The following is a 26,845-nucleotide window of genomic DNA, read 5'->3' as shown; positions in this document are numbered from 1 at the left end:
AACATGGGCCAGATCAGGGCAGATGGAATTGCATTCCATTCTGATACAGGAAGTGTAATGGCTGAATTCTGTTTACTTTACACTGAGAGCACTTGTGACTTTATCTGGGAAAAAGTACACTAATGCATATCCATTAAACGGATGAAACCATTTCTTATCCGTCAAAACACTTAGTAAAAACGGTTTTAAGAGTTAGCCAAACTGTTTATGCTGATATGAAACCGTTTAAACGTTTGACTACACCATTAAGAAATTTTTCCAATTGTTAAACAGCAAGGTTTAACAAAATTTTACCATCTGTTACACAGCAAGCCTTAGCTGTTGTGAAAAATTTGCCATCCATTTAAATGGCAAACTCTCTCTGTTAGGGAACTTTAAGCATCTGTTAAAATGACAGGCCGGATCCATTTGGAAAATTTTTCCATTGGTTGAAACAGCTTGCTCTAGCCATTGAAAATCTTAGCATCCGTTGAAATAGTGCAACTCCGTAAAGGTAAGGTTAAGAAACGTTTGGAAACATAAGCTCATCATATCCCTTTATTATCATTCATTTGTTCATTCATTCACTGTCCATTGAAGTGGTGGATTATCAGACTGTTCAGGCAAACTGAGTCCATTATTGACTACAAACACTTAGTAGAGAAAACTGTGTACTCACATCCTATCCATGGCTGTCAGCTAAGAAAACTTCAGTGGAGGTATGCATGCGGTGGCCATGGCCACATAAAGTGAAAACAATCTAAGCTTGCAGAATTTTGAATTCATCTTTGTACCTAAATGACTGAAAATAAATCGAAGGCTCTTTGAGCCAACTCATTCATGTGAATGGAGGGATGACATTGAGTTACATGTATTTGCACTTGATGGTTTGGTTCAGTTTTGCTTACTTTTAGGGAAATGTGTGAATGTGTCATGTATGTGTGCCTATGAGTTTCATATAAGTAAGCTGTGTGCATGGATTCTTGTGGTGTTATGCAATTATTTTTGCCTAACCCCATACAGTCATCGGTCGTCTTGAAGGTTTAAAGATTTTGTGGAACCTGAGAATCTCTCCCGCAGTGAGAGTTAATAGTCGATGAAGATAGTGAAAACTCTAGACGTAATCGGATTGTTGCATTTACAAAGCAGCAGACAAGATGATATTTGAAATGTAAGCTGCCTTTGCTTCTAGTCAAGTCCTGTATAAGTGGCTCAAACAGACCCAGGAACACAGGTAAATAGCAGTGCATTTATTTTACATAAATGTAAATGCTTGTTATTGTTGATACAGTGTTTAAGTCCCCTGTGCTTTGGGCAAGCGAGAAGATTTTCATGATCGCAAATTGAATGGGAGCTTTAAAATTGCCTGCAGGCCAAAATATAAGCTTGTTCTTTGGTGTTTAAAGAGGTCATGCATTGAATAAAATCCCAACTTGCAGTATTGCTGTGATCTCAAACCCTTGATCTCAAACCATAGTATGTCTTTCACGCTACAGTGTTTGGTGAAATAAAGTTATATGCAGTACTGTGGTTTCTTGTTTGACCTTTCTTAGACCTAAATAAATATTTAGCATTCAAACTCCATTAATCTGTGCTAGCAAGTTTATGACAAGCATGTACCATTGTTTCTAACAAAATACAGACCAACACTGTCTAGTTAATCTTCATTATGCTTCAGCTGTCAATCTGAAGCTGTTTTCATTAATACAAAACTTGACAAGTAGCTTTACCTGTGCCACGATGCACCCAGAGCTGGACCAAATTTATTACTCACTGTGTAGCTGATTTACAGGCATCCGCAGGATCTGCAACATGTACACAATGAAAACTGTTGTGATGTGTTTATTTCCTGAAAAACACCTGAAAAACGCCTGAAAAGCACTGCCAGAGGCAATAGAAAGTTGACCAAGGTAAAAGTGCGATTTACCCTGTGATCAGGCATGGTTTAGGTCAGTAACCAAGGTTGAAATGACATATATTCACTTGTTGGTTCATGATATCTCGCATCCTGTGGTGTCCAGATTGCATCAATCTCGTTCGGTCAGGTTTTCAACGTTTGTTTTCATGGCAAAAAAGCAAGCCAAATCCAGACCAGCTACTCGGACAATTTATTACAACATACGTCTAGATAGTCTGAAGTTCTCTTTCCACCATTTTTTGAGGAAATTTCTGTGCAAAAGGGATTCGAACCAGATTTGGTTAGTAAAGTCATTAAAAGTGCTTCCTTTCTCAGCCATTTCTGAAAGTTGCGTGGTTTTGGAATTTGAATTGCCTGGTTAGCAGGTTAAATGAATGAAAACAGAAGTCACATTTAACTAGAGAATGTTGGTCTGTAAACAAACATCTTGAAAGAATGTTCAGCTAGTTATTTTAAGGTTGAAAGTGATAGATGGAAATTTTATCTTGAAATTTTTTTTCATAGATATTTCATATACATTTGACATTTTTCACATTTAAATGTTCACAACAGCTGTGCCCTTTTTTGGAATGGTAAGTGCAATAAAAATGTCAAATTTGCAGTTTGCTTGCACAAATAAAAAAAGATTAAACTAGTAATTTAAAAAAGTGTAAGAGCAGTTTTTTGTAGAAAGAAAAGTGAACTGATTTCATTACTGATCAAGACAACTTATTACAGACAAATTGTTTGCTTCCCTTGCAGTATCACAATTTCTTTGAATCCCTGGTTAGAGTTTCTTATCAAAAGTGCACTAGGCATTAGTATATAAGTTGGTGGGCCAGTGATGCATAAAGGGATTGTGCTATATTGCTGCTTGCAACAGTGTCCAGCAGTATAAAAATCATACTCAGTGTGTCCTACCCCTGAGTTTTTTTCTGGAATAACCCAATGTAACCAGCATCTTATTCTCCTTCTTGTTCATTATCCAGTTGTCGGCTCCATACAGCAAAGCAGACTTCACATTTGAATTGTACAGGTTGATTTTGGTCCTAGTACTGAATGTTTTCCAGGAAAACACTGGTTTTAAGAGTTAATTTCTCTAATTAGCAAACATAGGATGGCACACCTCAACAGTCACCAAAATGGCCCATTGCAAAGGCTGGAAATTAGAAATCTAAACTTAATTTGCATATGCGTGTAAAGGAAAACCAGCATTAATCAATTTTTTTTTGAAAGACAACATATTCAGATGTCCAAAACAGGTTAGAACTTGACTTGAGTGCCAATTGAGAATAAACACAATTTTGAAAAAATATCCTTTTCAGTTACTAGGTCAAATTTGTAAACAAAATTCAGAGATATTTTTCAACACATACGATAGCTCCTAATTCGTTGAAACTTCGCCTTTGGAACACTTTTATGTTGTTGTAAAACATCTTTTACAATCAGCTTGGGTTATTCTTCTAGTGTTTTTTTAGGCCAGACTGAAAACCCCAATTTTACCTAAAACATCACAAAATGTAAACAGTGGAATGCTGCATGTTGTTCTGAGAGAAAGCTGGTATAGGCATTCAAAGTGCTTGTATTATTAGTTCTTTGTACTGATAAACAAATTGCTTCTTTGTACTTGTAATATATAGGGGTAAAACAATTCAATCTCAACACTTAAGTGACTTTATTTATTGTGAGGAAGTTTTCTCACTTTGAATTCCAGACATTTGTTACAATATGTCACGGCCTTCCAATGATTAATTTAAGATTGCAGGTCCCTAAAAGAGATATTTCCTGAATTAAAGCTTAAAACAGGTGTGTTTTATGAAACCTATCAGGCACTGAGGAAATTATCGGGAAAAACCCAAACTGTGTGAAGTATCAGTAGGGAATTGTATCATTATATATTTGGTGACCGATCTAAATTCCACTGAATTGGGTCTTGTTTAATTAAATCATAGTATTTTTTTCTTAAACAGGGAAATACCAACCATGCATGAAGTTTAGGTTTGGTTGCAAAAATTGATTTCAAGTTAAATTTGGTAAAAAACAGTCCTTAATGTGAACATGTTGTTATCATTTTTGCAACAAAAAAGGTTACCATAGCAACATTATGACCTGCTAAAATAGAACAGCAGGCCCCTTAATTACAGCTTTAGGGTCTTATAATTCAAAAACAGCAGTGAAAACTTTTTATGTTATCAAATTTTGATAATCATGCTTATTATACATTAAACTCACTATCTCTTATCTGATTGGCCAAAAGCATACAGTGAATTTCGAAATCAGTGCCTGTGACGTCATCTAGCTACAGATTATACAATAATCATGTGAAGGACACTTAAGGTCACTGGTAATTATGGCATGTGTGACCATGGTGCATGATTTCTAACGGTAATCATGTCAAGTTCACACCCTTTGTGTTACTTGCTGTCAGTGAAAAAGCAAAAACATGAAGTAGTATACTGGGAGGCATTCCAATACCATTTCGCAGAGGGAGCCTTATTTAACCTTATCGCAGCCCCCAGTATCAAGTCCAGCCCTCACAGGCTCGGGCTGGACTTGATACTGGGGGCTGCGATAAGGTTAAATAAGGCTCCCTCTGCGAAATAGTATTTGAATGCCTCCCAGTATACTACTCACAAGAGAGGCACCCCCGTGCAGCGCCCCGCCATGCGAGGTGGCCACGGCCACAACAAAGGAGTGTGCCATATTAGAAACGCGCGAGCCAGGGGTGTTATACCACCAGAGCGGGGATGCAACGAGCGCCAAACAAGTGCGGGTGGCTGAAGCGGGGCCGGAAAGAAAGCTGCGGAAAGCGCTGTTACGGGGCGTATTGCGGGCAGCACAACTACCAGCTGAAGAAAGGAATGAAAAAGCCAGAGCCATGCAGAGAATGCGGAGTCGGACTGCTGTGCGACTACCGTCTTTGCAAGCGCTGCGGCGGGGGCGCGCTAAAACAGCGGCTTTACCGCAAACAAGAAAAAGCGCAAAAAGCTTTTCAGCTTGTTTTGCTCGAGCTGCAAGAAAGAAACAGACCAGTTAGAGAAATGTAACGGGTGTTATATTCCAAGGAACGATGTCTTCCAGCATTCAAGAAAGACTGGAAGAAGAACTCGCAAAAATAGACCCGGCGGTATTGCGTTATTTCGACGAGCTTCTTGCAGAAAGCGTGCCAGCAGCAAGAAAGGTTGTCCAGAACGTACTGGATGAACCGATTTCTGAAGAAACGCAGGCACGTCTGCAAAAGCCGCTTGTTCCGAAACCTTACGAGCCAAGAGCCCCTCCACGCCAAAGAAGGCAAAGAAGAGCGCAAGCGCTTCTGAGGGAGTACGACCCCTTCCCTGCGCGGAGAGTTCGAACAGCAGCAGATTACCAGAGAGAGATTCTGGATCTGTTCGATGACGCAGAGAAAGAGGGGGAAGAAGAGACAACAGGCAGGCGTTTCATAAGATGGCGCTTCATCAGGCATCTTGGGAGAAACCTCACGCGAGAGTTTATGGCGAAGATACGTGAAAGAGTAAGCACGTCATTCTATCTTCAGCACATTTTCGGGTACCAGTTGCGGAACATTGAGGACGGAACGGTAATCGTGTACTATTCAAACCCCAAGGGCTCACAGTGGTATAACAAACTAGAAGATGCGGAAAAATGGCTCAACACCCGGGAAGAAGAGCGTCTCAACAACGAAAGAGTTGAAAGGCCAAACACAAAGTGGGCTTTCGAAGGCTTTTTCAACGTTGACATGAAGGTTGTGCTCGACAGGCAGCCGTTGGTGGGAACAGGGCGATTGCCTGACTAGCTGCGCAACCTTGCCCATAGCCGGGCGATGGTGGCGTTGGACACGTACAACGACAACCTGTGCCTATGGAGGAGCATCGCAGTGCACCAAGGGACGCGCACGGACCGTTGCACAAAAAAAGCCCGAAACCTGGCCCAGAGTTTCTACAAACTCAAGGCCATTCCACAGAACTTCAGAAAAACTTCTCTGGACAAGCTCGACAAGGTGGAAGCCCATCTGAATGAGGGCTCGCCCGTTGCATCTTGGCTTGGAATTCGTGTCTACGAGCCTGAGCGTTTGGTTGGCGGTGAAGTGGTATGGCATCTTAGAACAAACCCGAACCCCAAACTCAAAAACATTTTGACGACAGGTGTCTACGAAGGACACGCTTTCTTGATAAAAGACATCACAAAGCTTGAAAAACTTATGCATGCACCCATTGCGGCCAGAGATTCACAAAAACCTGGAATCTGCACCGTCACCATGAAACCTGCAGCGCGGGAGAAACGGTGATCTCTTGCCTGGGGACAAAAGTGGAAGCGCCCCTGACGGCCTTCGAGAAAGTGATGTACCCCCCGAAGGGCTCAGCATCGAAACAAGCGATTCTGTGGCTGGAGCGGGAAGCAAAGCGACGGGGAATTCACATCCACCACACAATGTGCGGGGACGGGGGTGAGAGATGGCTTCCCCGAGAAGGCGGGAAAATGAAGTCTTCTCCTGTCGATGGGTACCACCACGAAACGAGGACGGTATGGCAATTCCACGGCTGCCCCTTCCACGGATGCCCAAAATGTTTTCCTGGCCGGCAGGAGGTCGTAACAGACGGCAAAACAGCCGAACAGCTGTACCAAGCCACAGTGGACCGTACCGCGTCTCTGCGAAAGAGAGGCTATAGAGTTATCGAGGCCTGGGGTTGCGAAGTTGGGTTTCTTAAGGGGAACTCCCGAGGAAGCAAACGAAAACTTACCCGCATGCGATCTTGTACGATTTCGAGGCGTATGGTGACAAAAATTATCGGAAAGAGCCGACAGGCACGTTAACGATAGAAAGCGCACACGTGCCGATCTCTCTGAGCGTCGGGGACACTCTTGAAAGAGAGCCCACCCACATCTGCGAAAGAAACCCCGTGGAGCTGGTCCGCAAGTTCTTGAAAGAGCTGGAGAGACGCGAGAAAAGCATCCAGGACCGGGTGAGAGCGGAGTTTGTGCCAGAAGACATGCACCTGCTGACAAAAGACCAGCAGCAAAAAATTAATGAATGGTGCAACCAGGTCCCTGTCGTGGGCTTCAACTCAGGATCGTACGACCTGAATGTGATCAAAAACCACTTCGTCAGCACTCTCGCCGAAGTAAACAAAAAAGTCAAAGTGGCCAAGAAGGGGAACAAAACCATGTTTCTCCTCACCTGGGGGGCGCATTCTCTCGATATCATAAACTACCTTGGCCCGGGGACAAGCTACGACAAATGGGTGAAAGCCTACCGATGCGAGGCAGCGGAATCTTGGCTCCCTTACAAATGGTTTGACGTGCCCGAAAAGCTCGATTACACCGGGCTCCCTGAATACGAGGCATGGTATTCGAAGCTGAAAGGCGAGGGAGGGCTGCCAGCGGCTGTTCAAAGGAAAGGGCATGTGCACCTTCAAAGACTGGCTGCGCTACTACAACAATCATGATGTGGAGCCCGGCCTCGAGGCGCTCAAAAAGATGAAAAGCTTCTACACCGAGAGAGGAATCAACATTCTGAAAGACGCGGTGAGCCTGCCAGGGGTGAGTTTGCATTATTTGCTCCGGGGAGCGATCGAGCGCGGCGCAGACCTTTATTGCCCTGGCAGAGAGACTTACGTGATGCTAAAAAGGGCGGTTGTTGGCAGACCGAGCCTGGTTTTCACAAGGTACCACAAAGCGGGCATCACAGGGATAAGGTCGTATCAGTTCGAAGAACCGCGTCTGTGCAAAAAGATTCTCGGTTACGACGCCAGCGTTCTCTATCTCTCGACCATGCTGAGAGAAATGCCATGCGGGAAGGAAAGGGTCAAGTACTACACAGATGACCGCCAAGCGGAAGCGGCCGAAGTTCTGATTCGCCGGTTGAAAGCCGGGGAGTGGTTTGGCTTCGCCGAAGTCGACATTAAGATCCCAGAGCGCTTGTGGCCAAAGTTTGAGGAGATGTACCCATTTTTCATCAACAAGCGGGTTCCCGCCGAAGCTGTGCCGGAACACATGAAAGAGTACTTGGCAAGAACGGGCAGAAAGAGCAGAGACAGAAAAAAACTTGTGGGGGCTCTGTCTGCAGAACGGATGCTGGTGTACGCCCCTCTGCTGCAGTGGTACGTGAACCATGGGGCGGTTGTCACAAAGGTTTCCAGAACAATCGACTACGACGCGGGCAAGATCTTCACCTGGTTCGTGGAGCAGGTGACGGAGGCGCGCCGGACAGGAGACGTGGACAGAAGGAAGGCGCTGCTCGCCGAAGTGTTCAAACTGCTCGGAAACAGCGCTTACGGGAAACTGATCGAAGTGCTGGAGCGGCAAACGAATGTGATCTCAACGAAAGACGAGAAGGTTGTCAACAGAGCGCTGCAGAGCGCGTATTTTGAAGACCTCGACGAGATCGGGGAGGCCTATGAGCTGGAAAGCCGCAAGCCCCGGATCACGATCAGGCAGCCGTTCCAGATTGGAATCGCCGTCTACCAGCTGGCGAAGCTGACGATGCTGGAATTCTACTACGACTTTCTCGACAAGTACGTCGACAGAAGAGATTTTGAGCTGATGCAGATGGACACGGACAGCAACTACATGGCGATCTCGGGCAAGCGGCTCGAGGACGTCCTCCGGCCAGAGCTGAAGGCAGAATTCGATGAGGAAAAAAATCAGTGGCTGGCTTGGGACAAGTGGAGCGGCCGGACCCCAGGTCTCTTCAAGCTTGAGTTCGAGGGCCTCCGGATGATCGCCCTTTGCTCGAAGTGTTATTACGCCAACGACGGAGAGGGTCGCGAAAAACAGAAGTTCAGCATAAAGGGGATGTCGAAAAGGCAGAACGAGGTGTTATCGCAGCGGTTCAAGGAAGCGTTGGAAGGCAGCAAGGACATGGCGACCAACCGGGGTTTCAGGATGCAGGACGGTCAGATCGTGACTTTTGAGCAGGAGAAGCTGGGGTTGAGCGCTCATTACGACAAGCGGTGGGTGCTGCCCGACGGGATACACACCGAACCAATCGAATATCACATCTAGTTGACGTCAGCGGGAGGAAGAGTAGTGTTCGGAGGAACAACCAGCAGCTCTTCGCGCACAAAGCTGCGCTTAGGCCCGTTGCGCAGATAGTACAGAACGGGCTGATCCGGTTTGATGAAAGATCTTTCAACGTTGTAAACTTTCAAAGACCAGATTGGATCCGTGGCTCTTTTCACACCCCCTTCAAGCTCGCCGGGCTGGTAGAGATAACGAACTTGGACAAGAGAGGGGAGGATTTTTTCGCGTTTTCACACAGGCCTCGCGTAAGGTGTCGACGGCCTTGCGTAAACAGATTTTTCTTTGATGGCGACGGCGGGTTTCATGCCGATAAGGCTTGTGACCTCTTTGTTCAGAGCCGAAACAACTTCAGGAAGTCTTTTCACCCAGGCAGTGGACCGCTTGCCCTCAGGGAGAAGCATCTCTTCGGCATACTGGTGCCCAAACAATCGCTCAGCCAGAGTGCGGTTGAAACGTTCAACAATGGCCTGGTCGCGGTGAATGTTAACGCGCGTGCGCCGGATAAAGGTTTGGTGCTTCTCCATCTCTTTGGTGACGGCGCCCATGAATTCGCGCCCGGGGTCAACCTGCAGCATTTCGGGCCATTCAAGAGGCGAGCGCTTGTAAATCTTCTGAAAGGCCAGTGCGACCTCATCAGAATTTTTTGAAGTCAGGGGTTCGGCCTCTTTGAAGCGGCTGGCCACGTCGACAATGGTCAGCGCGTATTTGAAAACTTTGCAGCCGCGAGGGAGCTTGTCGTGCGGCAGAAAAAGAAGGTCAGCCTGATGGACCCTGTTGGGCGTGGGAACGTCGAATTTCGGCCAAGGAATCCGCGTCGGCGCTGGGAGGTATATCTGCCAGAGCACTTGCCTGATCAGCCACTTTTTCACGGCTTCTTCAGGTACCTTGGCGGCCTCGGCCAATTTTTTGGTCGTGGCTATTCCTTTCCAGTAGCCCCCGGGGCTGTAGTAAATCTTTGCGAGTTTCGCGTCCATATAAGCAAGGCGTAAAAAAGTTTAAAGGAACTGGAAGGCCGTGTAGCCAAGAGTGAGAGCGCCGGCACCAACGAACGCGAGTTCGCTGTTTTTCTGCTGCTCGCTCGGCTGATAGAAATCTGAGAACTTCGGCTCCTTGGGGAGCACCATCTGTTCGTCAGGATGCGCCTGCCTGTAGATTTTGAAGGCGTAGTCCATGTTGGTCATGTTCTGCTTGGCCTGCTCCTTTGTTTGCGCGTTGGTCGTGATCCAGTCGAGAAGCTGTGTTCGGTTGCGCGTGTATTTGGCGTAAGCGGCTTGATAATCTTTGAAAGCCTTGTCGTGGTGCTTTTTTTCTTCAAGCGCGGCTTTGCCGCCCCCGCTGAGCGCCTTCGCCAGATAATTGCTGCCGATAAAAGCTGTGGCATTCAACACAGCCCCGCCAATCATGATAGCGATGCTTGCCATGGTATATGTTGTAAATCTATTTTTAATTGTTCTCGTATAGCGGCAGCTGGGGTTCGTATGGAGGAGGTGTAGGGCATTTCTCCGGTAATGGGAATTGTTCAGTATCAAGATCAGAGTCTTCATCGGTGCAAATCTCAACCGACCAAACAAAATTTATGGCATCAGCGGTATGACTGGTTACATTGTATGCGAAAAATAACAGCGCAACCATTGTGAGGGCTTTTATGGTGAAATAAGAACACTCCATTGCGCTATTATAAGGGTTTTTTTCAAATGCTGGCGGGGACGATTTTCTGGTCCTCAAGGTACCCTTTTAGCGCAATGCTGCCTGCCACGACGACGGTGAACTTCATGTAATTCATAAAGCTGCTGCTGGGATCAGAAGTGAAATTCTCTTTCACAACCTTTTTCGCGGCCCAGCCGATGCCCACGGGTAATCCCGTGAGAGTTGCGGCGTCAATGACGATCTTGAGAAGCTTGTTATCGGACATGGCGCGCTTGATATAAGGAAAGCACGAAAGTTTAAAACAAAATTAATTGGGGACCTGTCTTTCAGCTTCTTATTCTTCTTCCGCGAATTCTTTGCTTTTGTCTTCTATTTCAATTTTTCGCCTGACCTCTTGTTTCATTTTTCTCCGCCTTTCTCCCTCTTCAACAAGCATTTTGTCGGTAAGACGTCTCACCATCCTGCAAGTCTTGACGGAAAAATCGGCCCAAGAAAGCGTAATCCCTCCGATTGCTGCTGTATAGATGAGAACCTGCGCAATGCTTGGGATCGTCATCGTGAGATATGAATCACGCGCAAACATTTAAATCATTTTTTTTAATCCTCTTGGCCGTGTATCGCGAGCAGGTTTTGGCTTGACACTCGTGGGCTCAGGAGCGGGCTCCGACGCGGGCTTCGGCGTTTTGAATTTGTCGAACACGGGCTTGGACATTGCCATGAGCTCTTCACGCTTGTAATAGATCCCGAGAAAGGAAACTCCAACGCCGCCAATAGCGATCCATTGGTTGGCGCTGAGGCTGCCGCTATTTGGGCTTTTTTCTTTTGTATCCGGGGCTGGCTCAGGGGGATCTGTGGCGGCTTTCGCCTTATTTTCGTGGAGAGCCCTATAAGCCTCGGCATCTTTCTTCTGTTGCTCCCGTGCTAGCTGCGTTTTTTCAGATGTCGCTTTGCCGGTGGCCACACGATTGGGGTTTTTCTTGCGCTTGGTGGTTCCAGTCGGAGTCATCGCTTGCTGTGTGATATCGGCAGCAGGCGCTGCCTTGGTCTCTACCTGAGGCGCGGTGACGGCGGCAGGCGCGCTCTCGGATTGTTCGGTTGACATTTAAGCGAACCGTATTATAAGCAAATAAAAAAGTTTAATTCTCTACAAATTGTCAGCAAGACCTCAGAATTTGTTAGCAAGACCTCAGCATTTGTTGATGAATGGTGACCATTTATTCTGCAGTTGCTCAGCCAGGTACTCCCTCAAAGTCCTAAACCCCTCAAGCGGATTGCCGTTTTCATCACGAGAAGGGTGGCTATGCACGGGCGACTGTGGACTAAAATCAACATGTTTCGTGGTGATGAACACCGCGTTGGCCACGGCAAGAAACCGGCCGCACTTCAAAGAAAGATTGCCAGCCAGATTGGAGAGCTCTTTGTTCAAGATGTAGTCGTTTCTGAGCTCTTTTTGGTAAGCCTCGATGTCTTTGATTTTGACGGTCATTCCGACCACTTTGGTTGCAGGAAAAATGAAGCTGTCGATCAGGCTTTCCGTCGTCTTCGAGCCCACGTACGTCTCGTAGCGTTTGGTGAATTTCTCAACCTCTCTGTCACTCAGGCGCTTCACCTGCTCGTGGGTCAGCTGCACCCCGATAGCCTCTTTGGCTTTGCGTGTGGACACGAGCATGGCCAGCTGCTCGTGAAGAGCAGGAATGTCGGGGGCAGTTGGAACAAGGCCGCCATCGAGACCACTCGACGGCGCGGGCTCCGTTTCAAGAAGGTTCATAACATCTGCTAACGCGTCTTCTGCAGACATTGTGCAAGGCTATGTACAGCTCATATTTTTTTATTCAAATAACTTTACCCCGTAGGGGTGGCGAAGCGCGAATATAAGATAAGAGAACTTTCGCTCTTTCAGCTTTGAAATCAATCCTCTGTACTCATCGGGGGAGAGCTTGCCGGCGTAATCGTCGAAGATGGCTTTCATTGTCCTGGCCAAGGGGGTGTAAAAGAGTATGATCGCCGCCACGTTTTCACGGAAGGAAGCTGTTATTCCGGTCAACTTCTGGGTCAGCGCCCACACGCTGATGCCCATATGTCGTGCAGAAAAGGCGAGATTCACCAGCTCGCCTGTGCGCCCTTTCACATCTTTGGAGGCTGCACAGTCGTTGAGGATTATGAGCTTGTTGGTTCCCTCAGAAAGGCATCTCACGAGCTTCAACCACCTTTCCACGTTGTGCTGCTTGCAGACTATCACATCCATTCTCGGATCATTTTCGCCAAGCCGGTTGTAGGTCTTGTTGTGCGTGAACGTCGGGCATATGAGCACGATGTAGTCGAACTTTCCGCGGAACGGGCTGTAGAGCTGGTCCACCACGAACCTCGATTTGCCCGAATTAGTCGGCCCCACGATGAGAGCGTTGAAGGGTATCTTGCTCGGGTCCATATTAATCCTGTACAGATTCCAGCTGTCTGTCCATAAGATTGAACTGGGAGTCGGATGTTACAAATATGTGGCATTTCACGTCGCCTGAGCCTTCGGCTTTCCGCTCAATTTCCAGCTGGATCCCATCTGTAGTGTTCACAATCCGCATGCCGCTGCCATGCATGTCTTGGTCCATCATGGAACGCATATCAATCACAAGCCCGAACTTATCACCGGTGTAAAACTTCGTAATATCCATGTGCTCCGTTTTATTTTTTCTTTCACAAACAGGTTGCGGACCTCTTCCCACATGTCCTTGCCTTCGATGCCGTCGCTGTAAAGCTTGTTGGGCACGCCGTTGACCGTGACGCTGACTTTCGTCAGATCAGGGAAGATGAATTTTTCTGAATCTCTGGTGCCTGCGGTATACGGCTCTACAAACAGGAGGAGGAGGGCTTTTAGCAACCTTTCTGGGGTGTTGACTTTGATGTTGATCCTCGTGTCAGTGTCTTTTTTTAAGGCCACCTCTTTGTCATGCAGCACGTTGTCGTAACTGAACTCTTTGCCGCTGGAGTAAACGCTCCTTGCCTCGTCTCCCAGAGTCTTGCTGCGTATCATTTTGTACTCGAGCTGGATGTTTTTCAGATTGTATTTCAGCTTGGTTGTGTCGGAGCCTTTGACCACGTGTATAGCTTGGGCGAGTTTTACGTTGAACGTGAGGTCATTGTAAAGGGCCTGGGGGTAGAAAATGCCGTGGTCGGTTAAGATCTGATGGTCAAGCCTGATCCGGTACTTTTTTCCGTATACCTTGTTCAGCTTTTTTTCAGCGTCGACGCCTAAGGTTTTCTTGTCTGCCGCATCTGAGCAGATCTTGCACAGATCCTCGCTCTGAATCCCTTCGAGAATCCTGTTGTCTCGCTCTTCCTGCGAAAGAAAAAGGTCTTCGAACGTTTCGTAGATGTCATACCCAACCGTGTCTTGCAGGATAGTGCCTGCAAACTTCACGACCAGCCTGTCAACGAGCGCCTGCGTAACATTCTGGACGAGGAAGTTGTTGGCGTCCCCTCCAGCAAGGTCGATATCAAAGACAAGCGCAAGCGAGCCCGGCAGCAGAACCTCGTTCTCGTTCAGCCTGGGCACTGAAACATACAGAGTACTTCCAGGGCTGGCTTCAGAGGGGGTAAAGGTGATTCGATTGACTGCGCGCTCGGCCTTCATGGCGTGTACGGTCTTTTCGATGTGCGTTGCGCGAAGGTTCTCTGGAACTGACATTGTATAATATATGCTGGCGATTATTTGCTAATTTAAAAAGATAATAGGCTTGAAATATATCGCTATGGCGGAAGGCGGTGGCGAATTTGGTTACGAAGACCCCGACCTTGACAATCGGGTTGACCACGCCTCTGATGCAGTTGAACAAGAGGTTGACACAACCCGTCCTTTTCAGCCAGGCGCGGCGTCAACTCCCTACTAACCTGGCGACCCCTATCACAGGGGCGAACAAACGGAAATGAGTACTTTTCCTCACGAGCAGTCCGGCCTGCCTGACACTTCTTATCAGGAAGAAAGCCCTTTGCTCGGGGGTTTTATTCATCCTGATGACGAAAAAGACATGATTGAAAAAGCCTGGGAAAATATCAAAAAAGTGTACCCGAATGCGAACAGAGCAAAATTAGGTCCAATCAAATTGGGCCAAGAAAAAGGGAATCAAACTTCGCTTGTTGTGAAGCCCGCAAATAAAGAGTACAGAATTTTCCAAAAAGACGGCGTGACTCTTCAAAAATCTTTGATAAGATTGAAAGAAGCAGCTCTGGGGCGTAAAGCTAATGTCATCCTTGTAGAAGACCGGGATACTATCAGAGAAATGAAACAAAGACTGGTAGAAGCTGAAAACCAACAACAACAGGCTGAAACACTCTACTCGCAAAGAGAAGAATAAAATAAAAAAGTTAAAGATCTAAGACGTAAAATCGAGCAAACTGATGCTAAGATCGTTGTCTTTCAGGACGAACATGGTTCGAACCTTGAAAGTGAAGCAGAGCTGCGTAGGCTCAAAAAACTGAAAAAAAACTATCAAACCGATCTTGAAAACAAGAAAAAAGAATTGGATTTGCTTACGAAAAAAACAAAAAACAGAGAAAAGGAACAAGCCAAGGTTGACAGACTCAGGGCCAGCATCGCTGAAAAAGAAAGTGAAACAAACGCCATGGAAGAAAGGTACAACCAAACAAAACTGTTGGACGCCCTGAAAGAACAGGAAAGCGAGCTGCAGCACCAAAACGAGGAAGACCAAGCAATCATCCAAGATGAGAATGCCTCGCCCTCCGAAAAAGAAGCTGCAGAAGGCAGAGTTGCAGAAAGAAACGAGGAGATCGCGCGTTTGCAAACTCAGATCGCGGAAAGGGAAAGGGGGCGGCCTCTCTTGGAAAGGGTCAAGGAGATCTTCAAAAAATATGGCGTGACGTTGACCGCCATTCTCGCCGCCTGGACCACAATCGGCGCTGTCATCGGGGTCCTCACCAGAGGTTTGAAAGCCACCGGCAAAGCTTTGGGGAACGGCCCTAAAGATATTGCCGCGAAACTCGGCTCTCTGCTGCCCGGGCTGATTGGCTCGATTGCGAGCTTCCTGTTCAAAGCCGCTGGCCAAGTCGTCGGGTTTCTGGCCGAGCACACCTGGCTTCTCATTCTTGCCGCAGTGGCCTTTTTGTGTGAAAAATATTTTAAGAAGCAGCGTTAGCTTAGCGCCAAGTCGTGAACAGCAACGCCGATAATCCAACAACACTGACAATTACTGCCGTTTTGTTAATTTCGTGTTGCGGCGTTTTTTCTGCAGCCTTGGGCTCAATTTTTTGCGCCGGTGGCTGCGCTTGCTGAGTTTCGGTCAAAGCTGGTTTCTTGTGGGGTGGAACCACACGCCCCGATTCGGCTGTTGCGGCTTTGTGAATCGGGTTGGACGGGTGGCTGTTGGGCGGGTTAATTTTTGACGGGCCGCCTGCCATGTGTTTGAGCCCAGCTTTTTTTCTCTCCGGGTTTACCTCGTTATTCACCCCAAGTTTCATCCCAGAGACCGCCTGTTTAAGCTTGTTGTTGTAACCGATCGTGCTTGCGGTGTTGATTATCATCTGTGCAGGCATGAGCCACGCCATAGGGGCAACAGCGAGATTGAGCCTGACCTTCGCTTGGTCCACCGCGAGCTGGTACCTTTGCACGCTCGCGGCCAAGTCGGGCTGTCTGATCGCGTCTTCCATGAGCACCAGGAACTCGCTTTGGGCTTCTTTCACCCAGCCACCAGAACCGAGAATGCTGCTGCGGACGTTGATTTGCGTGCCCAGGACGCAGTAAACGAAAGCCTCGATTGACTGGTTGATTCTCGACAAGCCCGCCTGCGTCAAACCGTTCGCGGTCTTGGGTGCAAACCAGTCGAACTGCCGATCTCCAAAAACATCGGGCTCTATAAACTCAATAAGGTCGCCCTTATTCAGTTTTCCACCTTCGTCACTGAACTTGTTCCAATCAGGATACTTATAATCCGTTTTTGTTGGCGATTCCCCCCAAGGCTTAACGTACAACACCCCCAAACCACTATTTGCCCCCGAAGTAAACCTAAAGTCGCTTGATGAGTCTATGCCGAACTCGCCGCATATGCTTTTGTATGAAGTGACGTCGTAATGGTTTTTCATTTGGTCGAACGTCGGGTCTCTGGGCAAAGCGCTTATACTCTGAACACCTCCTAGCTGGAACAGAATTCGCCTGACTGTGAAATACACGTGGAATTTGTAGAAAGCTCTTATCTGCGGGGGGAGATTCATCCCGCTGTCGAAGATTTCGCGAGAAACTCCGCACCCCTGTGTCGCGCAGAAAACCGCGAAGTTGAGCTACTGCAGCCAATATTTCATGTCTGGCCCTCCTAGCCAGTGTTTTGATTCAGTTCCAGTCGTGTGTTTGAGTTTCGTGTCTTGAAATATTTCTCTTAATTTCGTTGCGAAATATTGGTCAGGCGTGACGTAGATTTCTATCGGGGCGTCAAATATTTTCTTCAAGCTTGGCACTTTGCCGTCGAAAGGCACCGCAGGGATGACCAATGAAATTTTTGAACCGAGCCACGACAATTGATAAGGAAAACCACCGCTGTCTCCCAAACCAAGCGCCTCTTTCATTTCCGTGCTCCAATACCGCCTGTCTGAACCGAAGACGCTTTGAAACGAGTCTTCGCTTTCTTTGAAAAACCTCCGCTGTCACGTTATTTTTCTCGTTGACGCTTCCTTGCGAAACGAACCAGCTTTTGTCCGGTTTGGGGAAGTGGTTTAAAAAGTTTGTCCACGCCTTTTTCTTCGCCACGTCTGCTTTTTTTAACGCAGGTCCATTCCACAAATTCGCCATATTATTTGAACACAATTTTATTTGTTGAATATAAAAATGGTTGTTCTCACTATTGTCACACAACAGAACGGCGGGACCATCCATTTTGAAGAACCGCTCCCAGGAGCAAGCTATGCCAGACTTTTGAGTTGTTCTTTTTTCAACTCGTGGCATAATCTGAGTTCTGTTGGCAGAATGTTTTTTAAAGGAACTAATGACGTGATTGCATCATTACCTGAAGGGCATTACAATGTCGAAAGCATCGCAAAAGAACTGCAATCCAGTTTTGAATATTACAAGAAAAAAGTAAAATTGGTCTTAGAAACGAATAACCCCAATTCTGTTCTTAAAATTACAACTGCCGCTGCCAATTTAAACAACGCTAATCAAGCGAAAGAAGTTTCTGTTGATTACAGTTTGGCAAATTTTCTTGGAATCGGGAGAAATATGAGGAAAGAAGAATATATCAAAAAGCTTAACAGCCCGAGTTGCTACTTTATCCACTGCGATCTCGTTGACTCAACAAAAAACTTTTTGAATGGAAAGAAGTCAGACCTTCTTGCCAAGGTTGACGTCAGAGGAAAGCCTTATGAAAAAGTTAGCTATAACATCGACTCATCGCAAAATGCTTTCCATGACGCTTCTACAGACAAGTTCATAAACAGCATCACCATTAGCGTCAAAGATGAAAATGGTGCACTCTTTGATTTCAAGGGCCTGCCGCTTCTTTTTGAATTAGAGTTAAATTAAATTTCTATATATAGACAATGTATTCGGCGAATCTGTTGCCACCAAGCGCGCCGCCTGCCGAGACACTATATCCAGTGGTGGCGACAGAGCCTTCTCAAAATTTCCGCTTGCAGAAGGTCAACGAGATTTCTAACACATTGGCCGGCGAGGTCCACCACTATCGCCTCGTCGCAAAAAAATACAAACGCGCGAGAAAGTTCGTTAATTGGGGTGCCGCCAGCTCCAGTGTTCTCTCGGCAGCGTTTTCCAGCGCGAGTTTTGGCTCCGCTCTGTCTGTGGTTGGCTTGCCGGCTGCTGTTCCTCTTGGCAGCGCTGGTGGGTGCTTCGCTCTCGTTTCGTCTGCGATGATTCTCGCTGGCAAAAAGCTCGACTCGAAGATCAAGAAGCATCAAGAGATCACCACGCTCGCCGTTGCCAAGCGCGACACCGTCAACAGACTTCTCTCGAACGCTTTGAACAACAACGAGGTGTCTTCCCACAAGTTCGACACTATCCTTTCGGAGTTTCAGCAATACAACTTTCTGAAAGATCAGGTCCGAGCAAGGATGCTTCGCCAACCATCAACAAGAAAGCTTCCTGATGTTGATGTCCAAAAACTTGAGAAAGACATCCGCGGCAGACTTGAAGCGGAAATGATAAAAAAAATCACAAAACCTCCCACTTCGAACTAAATTTCGAGCGAAAAAACACAAAACTCTCTCTTTGTCTTGTCAAAAACAGGTGATTGCAGTGTTTTTCTTGCCACATAAATAGCCTTGAACTTTCGACAAGGTTACTCACTGACGCAGTCATGTGCGAAATAGGGAAAACCCCCCGATCAGCTGTTTCTTTTTTTCGCTCTAGTGAAGTCTCTTTGTTCTACCGCATTTCGTGCCCAATTTTTCCTCGAAAAAAGGTGAAAAGTACCATTTTTATTTGCCAGGCCGAGAATAAATACCATATTCTAACAAACTGTGGACAAAAAATATAAATCCGCCTGTAAAATTCCTTTTGACTTCAACATTCCTGGTGGCTTTGAAAATTCCTGATCGCTTCAACTGAAGCCAAGAGGAATGCAACGAGCTTAAACTGAAGCGTTCAGGAATTCGCAACGGGAAGCTGTGTCGCCTCAACCGGAACCGCGTCATGAAAGCATTCAACAACTTCGTGTGTAATATCACGCACTTGTCTCTGCCACTCAGGCATGAAATATTCATTCACGAGAAACGCAATCAAGTGAACACTGACAAGCATGTTTTATGTTATGCAAATGAAGCCGTAGATTTTTAAATGTAATTCCACCGGTTGTAAATATCGTCGCTGCTCAGTAAAATTTCTGAAATATTTCGGCGTAGTCGTTCTCGTCATACACGGGGTAGCCAAGATAATGTTTTTCTCCGTTTTTATAACACTCGTAACAGAGTCCTTTTAGGCCGCAAGAGTTGCATTTACGGCAAAACATTACCTTAACAATTCTTGATCGTTTTTCGCAAAAGGGCGCCTCAGCAATCTCGTAATGCACCTCATCCCAGCCCATTGACTTTCTTTCCCTTCTTTTTATCCTGATATACTTATTGTAAATTATCTCCCCAAGCTCTGGAGGGATGTTTTGAATGGCCTCGGAAAGTCTCTCTGGAGGGATGTTTTGAATGGCCTCGGAAAGTCCACGGGAAGACATGGTTGCTTGGAATATAACCCCGGTTACATTTCTTTAACTGGTGTGCACTTGTTTCATGCTCGTGCCTTCCCGGCTCCAGACATATTACACCTGGCTCGCCCCTCTCTCGAGCTCTCGAGCTCCGCGGCAACGCCAAGTTTATCCTCTACAACGGCCTCAGCGAGCCCAACGAGTGGGGCAACTGCTCCATCATGTTTAAGCTTGCTTCACCCCCCTTTAAACATTTGCCTCTCTTTGTTATCCGCAATGGAGATGCCTGTCATTCCTCAATCTATCGACTGGTCACCCGAAATCACCATTCGCACTGTTTTTGATGAGCCGCCCGTCGCCCCTTTCAGAACTCTCCCCTGCCGTGCTTACCGCATCTTGTATGGTCATGGTGGCGGCAACGACTGGGACGATAGCCTTGTGTTGGTGCTTGCTGACAAATATAACAATCAGTTTGCCGCCTGGTCGCTCTCTTCTGTGAGCGCTGAAGCTGACCGGATTTTGAAAGCTTCTTTCATCGACTTTGTTGGTTTTGGTGAGCGCAACGCGTTTGGCAACATCCCCATCGTAATCCGCCTCGCTTGAGCTCTTTCGGAACAGTGAAAAAAAGCGCCTCCCCTTCACCAAGTGTCTGCTGCTGGCAGATGAAGGGAGGTGTTTTTTCGGCCCTTTATCGCCGGTTTTTCTGAGTTGCATTTAAGGCAAAACATGACCTTTACAATTCTTGATCGTTTTTCGCAAATGGGTGCCTCTTCAATCTCGTCATGTTCCTCATCCCAGCCCATTTCCTTTTTTCCCTTGATTTTTATTGCGATGTACTCCTTGAGAATCATCTCACGAAACTCTGGAGGGAGGTTTTGAATGGCCTCGGAAAGCCCGCAGCTTTCTTTCCGGCCCCGCTTCAGCCACCCGCACTTGTTTGGCGCTTGTTCCATCCCCGCTCTGGTGGTATAACACCCGGGCTCGCGCATTTCTAATATGGCGCACTCCTTTGTTGTGGCCGCGGCCACCTCGCGTGGCGGGGCGCTGCGCGGGGGTGCCTCTCTTGTGAGTAGTATACTGGGAGGCATTCAAATACTATTTTGCAGAGGGAGCCTTATTTAACCTTATCGCAGCCCCGAGTATGAAGTCCGGCCCGAGCCTGTGAGGGCCGGACTTGATACTGGGGGCTGCGATAAGGTTAAATAAGGCTCCCTCTGCGAAATGGTATTTGAATGCCTCCCAGTATACTACTCATGACTTCCATTTTTTTGTTCAATGTATAATAAAACAATGATTAGAATAATCAAGGTCTCAGTAAAGGTTATTAGCCAAAGCTTCGGCTGATAACCCCTACCTTGACCTTGATTATTCTGGATATCGCAAAAACCTCATCCACTGATTATTAATTAAGAGGCAACTTTTGGCAAAGTTTTAAAAAATCTGTACATGGGGTTCAGAGCCACCTTAAAGTTTTGAAAATTTAAGGTGGTTCTGAACCCTCTATGTGTGGGGTTCGGAGCCACCTTAAAGTTTTCAAAATTTATGGTGATTCTGAACCCTATGTACAGAATGTTTTTAAACTTTGCCTTTTATCATGCTGTTCCATTATTACATTTGTGATGTTTTAGGTAGAATCAAGGATTTTCAGTTGGGTCTCAAAAACAACTTGAAGAATAACCCAAGCTGATTTAAATACATATTTTACAACAACATAAAAGTGTTCCAAAGTCGCAGCTTTGAGGAATTTGGAGTTATGTTTGTAAATTAGGAATTTGACCTATTTTTTTTCGAAATTGTGTGTCTATTCTGAAATGGCACTCAAGCCAAGTTCTAACCTGTTTTGGATAGCTGAATACTTTGGCTTTCAAGAAAAAAAAATGATAAGTTTTGGTTCTCATTTACATGAGATCACAACTTAGGTTTAAATTTCTAATTTTCAGCCTGTGTGTTCAGCCATTGTGGTGACTGTCAAGGTGAAAATTGTTTCCCTCAATTTTCTTGAATTTAAAGTGCTTTAAGCTGAAAGAAAACAAAAGAAATAAAGAAAACAGAATTTCTTGTGAATAGATCAGAATTGCATATACTGTATGTTGATTTTTAAACTTGACTAACCAACTGGTTGATGCTTTGAAGCTTTCACATTTGGACAACTCCACATTCAACTGTGCTGAGAAATGTTTTGCTTTCTCCTAAAGAAGCAAACCTGAAATTGGTGTTCCATTTGATCTTTGCTGAATAGACCAGGTGTACAAGGTTTTATCCAACTGCTCATCATTTGCAACCTTCAGGGGTTTTTGTTTTAATCCTTCACTCATCTGGACTCTGTCAGTGAATTTCAGGATCATGTTGTAGCCACAAGAGTTAAATTTGTCCGTTTTTGGTTGCCTTTTCCTTTTTTGTTTTGTCTTTGCTGTTAAAGGTTAATTTTTGCATACCTTTTTTGTGCAGTTTTTAAATGCAAATTAGTTTTTTTCACGTTGTGTTATGTAGTCGTCTGTTGTTTATCACGTACCCTCATTAAGTCTATTCTTTTAGTTCAAAATTCTGTTTTATAGCATTGTAGTTTTTTAGTTGTATTCAGTCATTGTCAGTTCCAGAGTGCCATACAGATCTTGTAAGTAATCTTGTTTTCCCTTCTATTTCCTGCTGTTTTTCGTATTTTTGTATTTTCAGTTTATTTAAGTTTAAGCTCGTATTTATTTATTTCTGTATTTGTTATTTTGGTTTTAAGTGAATCATTAGAATTAAAGACGAATTTCAAACATACAGGAGTGTTATTTTACACTTGTCTTTGTTTTTATGTATAGCTGAGATCTGCTGCTTGTAAATTCCAAACTAAAGTTCTGTTCCTTTTTGGCCTTTCTCTAAATGTTAAATGATTGTTTGCTTATCATTTATCAAGAGAACAGACCGCTTTCATTTCATAGACATTGCTGTGAATTGAGTTAATGATCGATAGCTCAGGTGTTTACATAACGCAAATGGAATGAACTAATCAAGCATGACATTTCCTGAGCAACATAACAATTGAGCCAATCAGAATTCAGCTGAATGCATCAGGATCCATTGTTTATTTCGTGCCGCTCGCACTGTTTAAAACGAAAGAGATTCAAACCTGGAGCTAAAACACACATTTGGAAGGATCAATAACCTTTTCGTTGCTTCAATTTTCAAGATCACATCTAAGTAATATTCATGAAAAAAAAATGGTACCAGAGAAGCAAGTCTGGATAATCAAAAAGTCTGGAAAATCAATGTCCAGATAATGGAGGTTCAATTGTAGCACGTTTCATATCTACATAAGGGCTATTTGTGGACAAAGAAAAATCAATTTTTTGACTTCTGCCACCAAATTTACATTTTGCTTGTTTTTTGGTGACATTTGCTCTTATTGTGTTGAAAGCTCCTCTTGCCCTACTTAATCTTCACACAATATCTCTTGCTGCCCCTCTCTTCTCATCCATTATTGATCCTAGATATGTAAAGTGGTCTACCAGTGCGCTGAATCTTAATAGGAGCATTGATGCGGTTGTTCACAATGAGTAAGTTGCCCTTTCCAACATTCGGCTTTAGTACCAATCTCCCTACAGACAACTCCAAGTCCTCTGTCTTCCTTTGCATGTGCTCCTGTGTGAGTGACAGTAACTCAATGTCATCAGCAAAGTCAAGATCTTCAAGCCTCTGGTTCAAACCCCACTTTCCCGTACCTTCCTTTCTCTGTGATTCTACACATCACCCAATCAATGACCATTAGGTAAAGAAAACTGGCATCCCACATCCCTGCCTTACCCCAGAGGCAACACTGAACCAATCTGATAAGCCACCATTTTGTCAAATGCTGCAGCTATAATTCCCGTAGAACAGCTGTACAAGAGTTGCAATCTTGTCTGGTATTCCATAACTTTCATGATCGCCCATAAACCTTCTCAATGAACACTGTTGAAGGCTTTTTCAAAATCAATGAAATTGAGGTAAACATAATAATCATGAAAATATTTAAACAGGAAGCCCAATTCAGGATAAGGTGCTCCTCAGTGGGCCCTGCATAAATAAATATTAAAAGTTACAGCAAATGTTAAGTTTAAAGTTTAAAAGCTAAAGGTTAAAAATGTATATACAGGTAAAGAGTTGCATTCCACTTGAAACATTGCTCAATTATGTTTTGCAGGAGAAATGTCTGCATTGTGCAACCTCTTCCCTTTCAAAAACCTGCTTCCTCCTTATGAAGACGCTAGGCCACAGCTGCACTGATTCTATTATGACATTACATATAACTTTACTTGGTATCGGTAATAATCTAACCTCTCTTCAGTAGTCACATTGTGTGGGGTCACCTTTCTTTCGAATCTTCACAATCACTCCTTTCTGCCAATCGCTTGGTATACTCTCAGTTTCCCAGATCTTTTCCCATAACCTGCCCAACTACGGTGTAGTAGTTGTCATGTCTACTTTCAACATCTCACCACTAACATTATCAATCCCTGGGCACTTTCCAAAAAGTTGTTTTACTGTAGATGAAATACAAGTCACTTGTTCAATAGGCAGTCTTACAAGATTCGGATATTGAACTGTATATATGCATATACATTTCTTGGTGACTGTAGAACCATGAAAGCCTTAGGCTGCTCTAAGTAACACTATAGTGCCTTAGATTAGCATTTTTATAAGTCCTTTCCTGGAATGTGACAGATGATGAATGAGTATTTCATTAATCTCATTTTAAATCTCTGGATCCTAGGAGGAAGTTCATCCAAGTTTTTTTAGCCCAACAGCGGCACCAACAGTTTGTGATCTGTCTCAATGAGGATGTCCTTTCCCAGGATGTAGTCATTAAATTTCTCGCACGCCCAAGTTGTCGCAAGCACTTTTTTTTCGATTTGACCATACAGCTGTTCAGAGCTAGTCATGGATCTTGACGCATAGGCTACAGGCTTCCTTACTCCAGTTTCTTGTTCTTGTAGGAGGACTGCACCAAGTCCATAAGATGAGGCATCTGCGGACAAGATTGTTTTCTTGGCAGGATCATAGTGCGCAAGGACTGGGGTTGAAGCTAGCTCCTTTTTCAACTTCTCAAAGGCATCCTGCTGGGTCAGACCCCAAAGGAATTCATTCTTCATGCACAGAAGATCTCTGATTGGTTTGGTTTTCTCTCCTAGGTGGGGAACAAACTTTCCTAACTGGTTCACCATTCCGAAAAACCTACATAAGTCACTCACATTCTGGGGCATGTCCATGTCCTGGATTGACTCTGTTTTCTCTAAGTCTGACTTGATTCCATCTCCGTTAAGAACATATCCAGCAAACTTGACTTCTTTCTTTGAAAATTCACACTTTTCTGCATTTAGGGTGGCTCCAGTGCCATCAAGTTTCCTTAATACCACTTTGAGTCAGTGGTCATGTTCCTCTTGGGTTTCTACATGGATGATCATGTCATCAATAATGGAAACGTGGCCCTCGGACCCCTCCAATATTTGGCTCATCTTCTTTTGGTAATGTTTGGATGCAGACTTGATCCCAAACAGCATTTAGTTGAAACAGAATCTGCCAAAGGGTGTGATGAATGTCGTCAACAAGCGGAAATCTGGATCGAGCTTTTCTTGCCAGAATCCAGAATTGCAGTCCAACTTGGTGAAGAATTTCGATTCACTGATTTGGGTCAACAGGTTGTCAATCTTTGGTAAAGGGTATGTCTCTCGCAGAACATTCTCATCAAGTTGTGTTAGGTTGACACATATGCAAATTCTCCCATCAGGCTTTAAAACAGCAACCATGCCTGTACACCAGTCAGTTGGTATGTCAACTTTTGAAATGATGTTAAGGGTTTCCATACTCTAGCTCTTCTTTGACTTTCGGCATGAGAGGTAGTGCTACACATCTGGGTGTTGTAATCGAATAAGCTGTTGAACCAGGCTTCAACTTCATGCTGAATTCTCGTTCCAGCTCTCTCAGACCTTTAAATAAATTAGGGTACATTGTTTTAACTTCTTGCTCAATTCTTGTGCTGTCATCAGAATGGATTGTTTCAATTGTTGTCCAGCACGGTTCTGTTAGGTTTTCCACGATGTAGATTTCTTGCGTGGTCCCTTTGCCATTTGCAGTTTTCAGGTTTCTTTTGATTACTCTTTTACAGAAAGTTTAGACTGGCCAGGTCCAAACAGTTCTCGTGAGGATTTGTGGAGATTGCCCATTCCGGTTTGCAAGTACAAGGGTTCTGGAATGACTGTCATGTCTGCACCAGTATCGATTTTAAAGCGCATCTTTGCTTTTCCGAGCGGTAAATTTACGGACCATTTTGTTTGGGATTCATCGCCTTCGACTGCTCCAAGAAATAACAATCTTTGTCTGAGGTTCCACTTTGTATTTCTTCGTCTACCGAACAAACGATTTTACTTTTACATTCTGAAGCGTAGTGTCCACATTTCTTACATTTCAGGCAAGTCAAATCGGAAGCTGGACATTTTTCTCTTTTGTGTGCTGGCAATTTGCCACATCAATAACACTTCTTCGCAGGAGGCCTTTTAGAATTTTTCTGATCTTTCAATTCTTCGGACAATTTTCCTTCATCTTGTGGCGGTTTCCACTTGGTGTCTCAAATGCAGTTGATTTTTCTACCTTCGCCATCTCCTTTAAGGATTTCGTGGTGTTCTTTTACCAGCTCTGAAGACTTCACTTGCTTCACAGCTTTATCGAGTGTGAATGTATCATCTTGCATAAGTTTTTGTGACAACATGGTGTTACAAATGCCAACAATGATGCGGTCTCGTATTAATTCTTCTTTGAGAGTTCCAAACTGGCAGGCCTCTGCAAGCTTGTACAGGCTTTCGATGAAATTGATCATGGATACTTGTTCACCTTGAACACACTTGTTAAATTGAGCTCTTTCGAAGATAACATTTGTGCGGCCCACAAAGTGTGTTGCAAAACGTTGTTTTACGGTCTCGTAGACTTGATTGCCTTCACCAAGTTGAAAGCTTCTAAAGATTTTGTTTGAGTTTCCACCCATAGTGTAGACCAATGTGTTTATCTGCACTTTATCATCTTTTTCGACAAGGCCAGCAGCAATGCGATAGCATTCAAAGTGTTCAATTCATCGTTTCCACACCTCCGGTTTCTTTGAATCTAATTTTTCTGGTAGAGGAATTTGAGATGATGCCATTTT

At 45.0% G+C, this 26,845-nt stretch overlaps 1 protein-coding gene and 1 pseudogene across 2 annotated transcripts in view; one reads left to right on the top strand and one right to left on the bottom strand.

Moving 5' to 3' along the window:
* LOC110054340 (tRNA (32-2'-O)-methyltransferase regulator THADA-like) overlaps positions 1-26,845 on the top strand; it is a 653,734-nt gene that overhangs the window by 467,824 nt on the left and 159,065 nt on the right. The gene's annotated exons all lie outside the window — the stretch shown is intronic.
* LOC149110975 (uncharacterized) lies at positions 15,689-17,330 on the bottom strand (annotated as a pseudogene).

This window comes from Orbicella faveolata, unplaced genomic scaffold, assembly GCF_042242905.1.
Source record: "Orbicella faveolata isolate gen_17 unplaced genomic scaffold, um_ofav_v1 contig_24, whole genome shotgun sequence".
NCBI lineage: Eukaryota > Metazoa > Cnidaria > Anthozoa > Scleractinia > Merulinidae > Orbicella > Orbicella faveolata.
The sequence above is the reverse complement of the archived record's forward strand: the minus strand, read 5'-3'. Positions and strand labels throughout refer to the sequence as shown.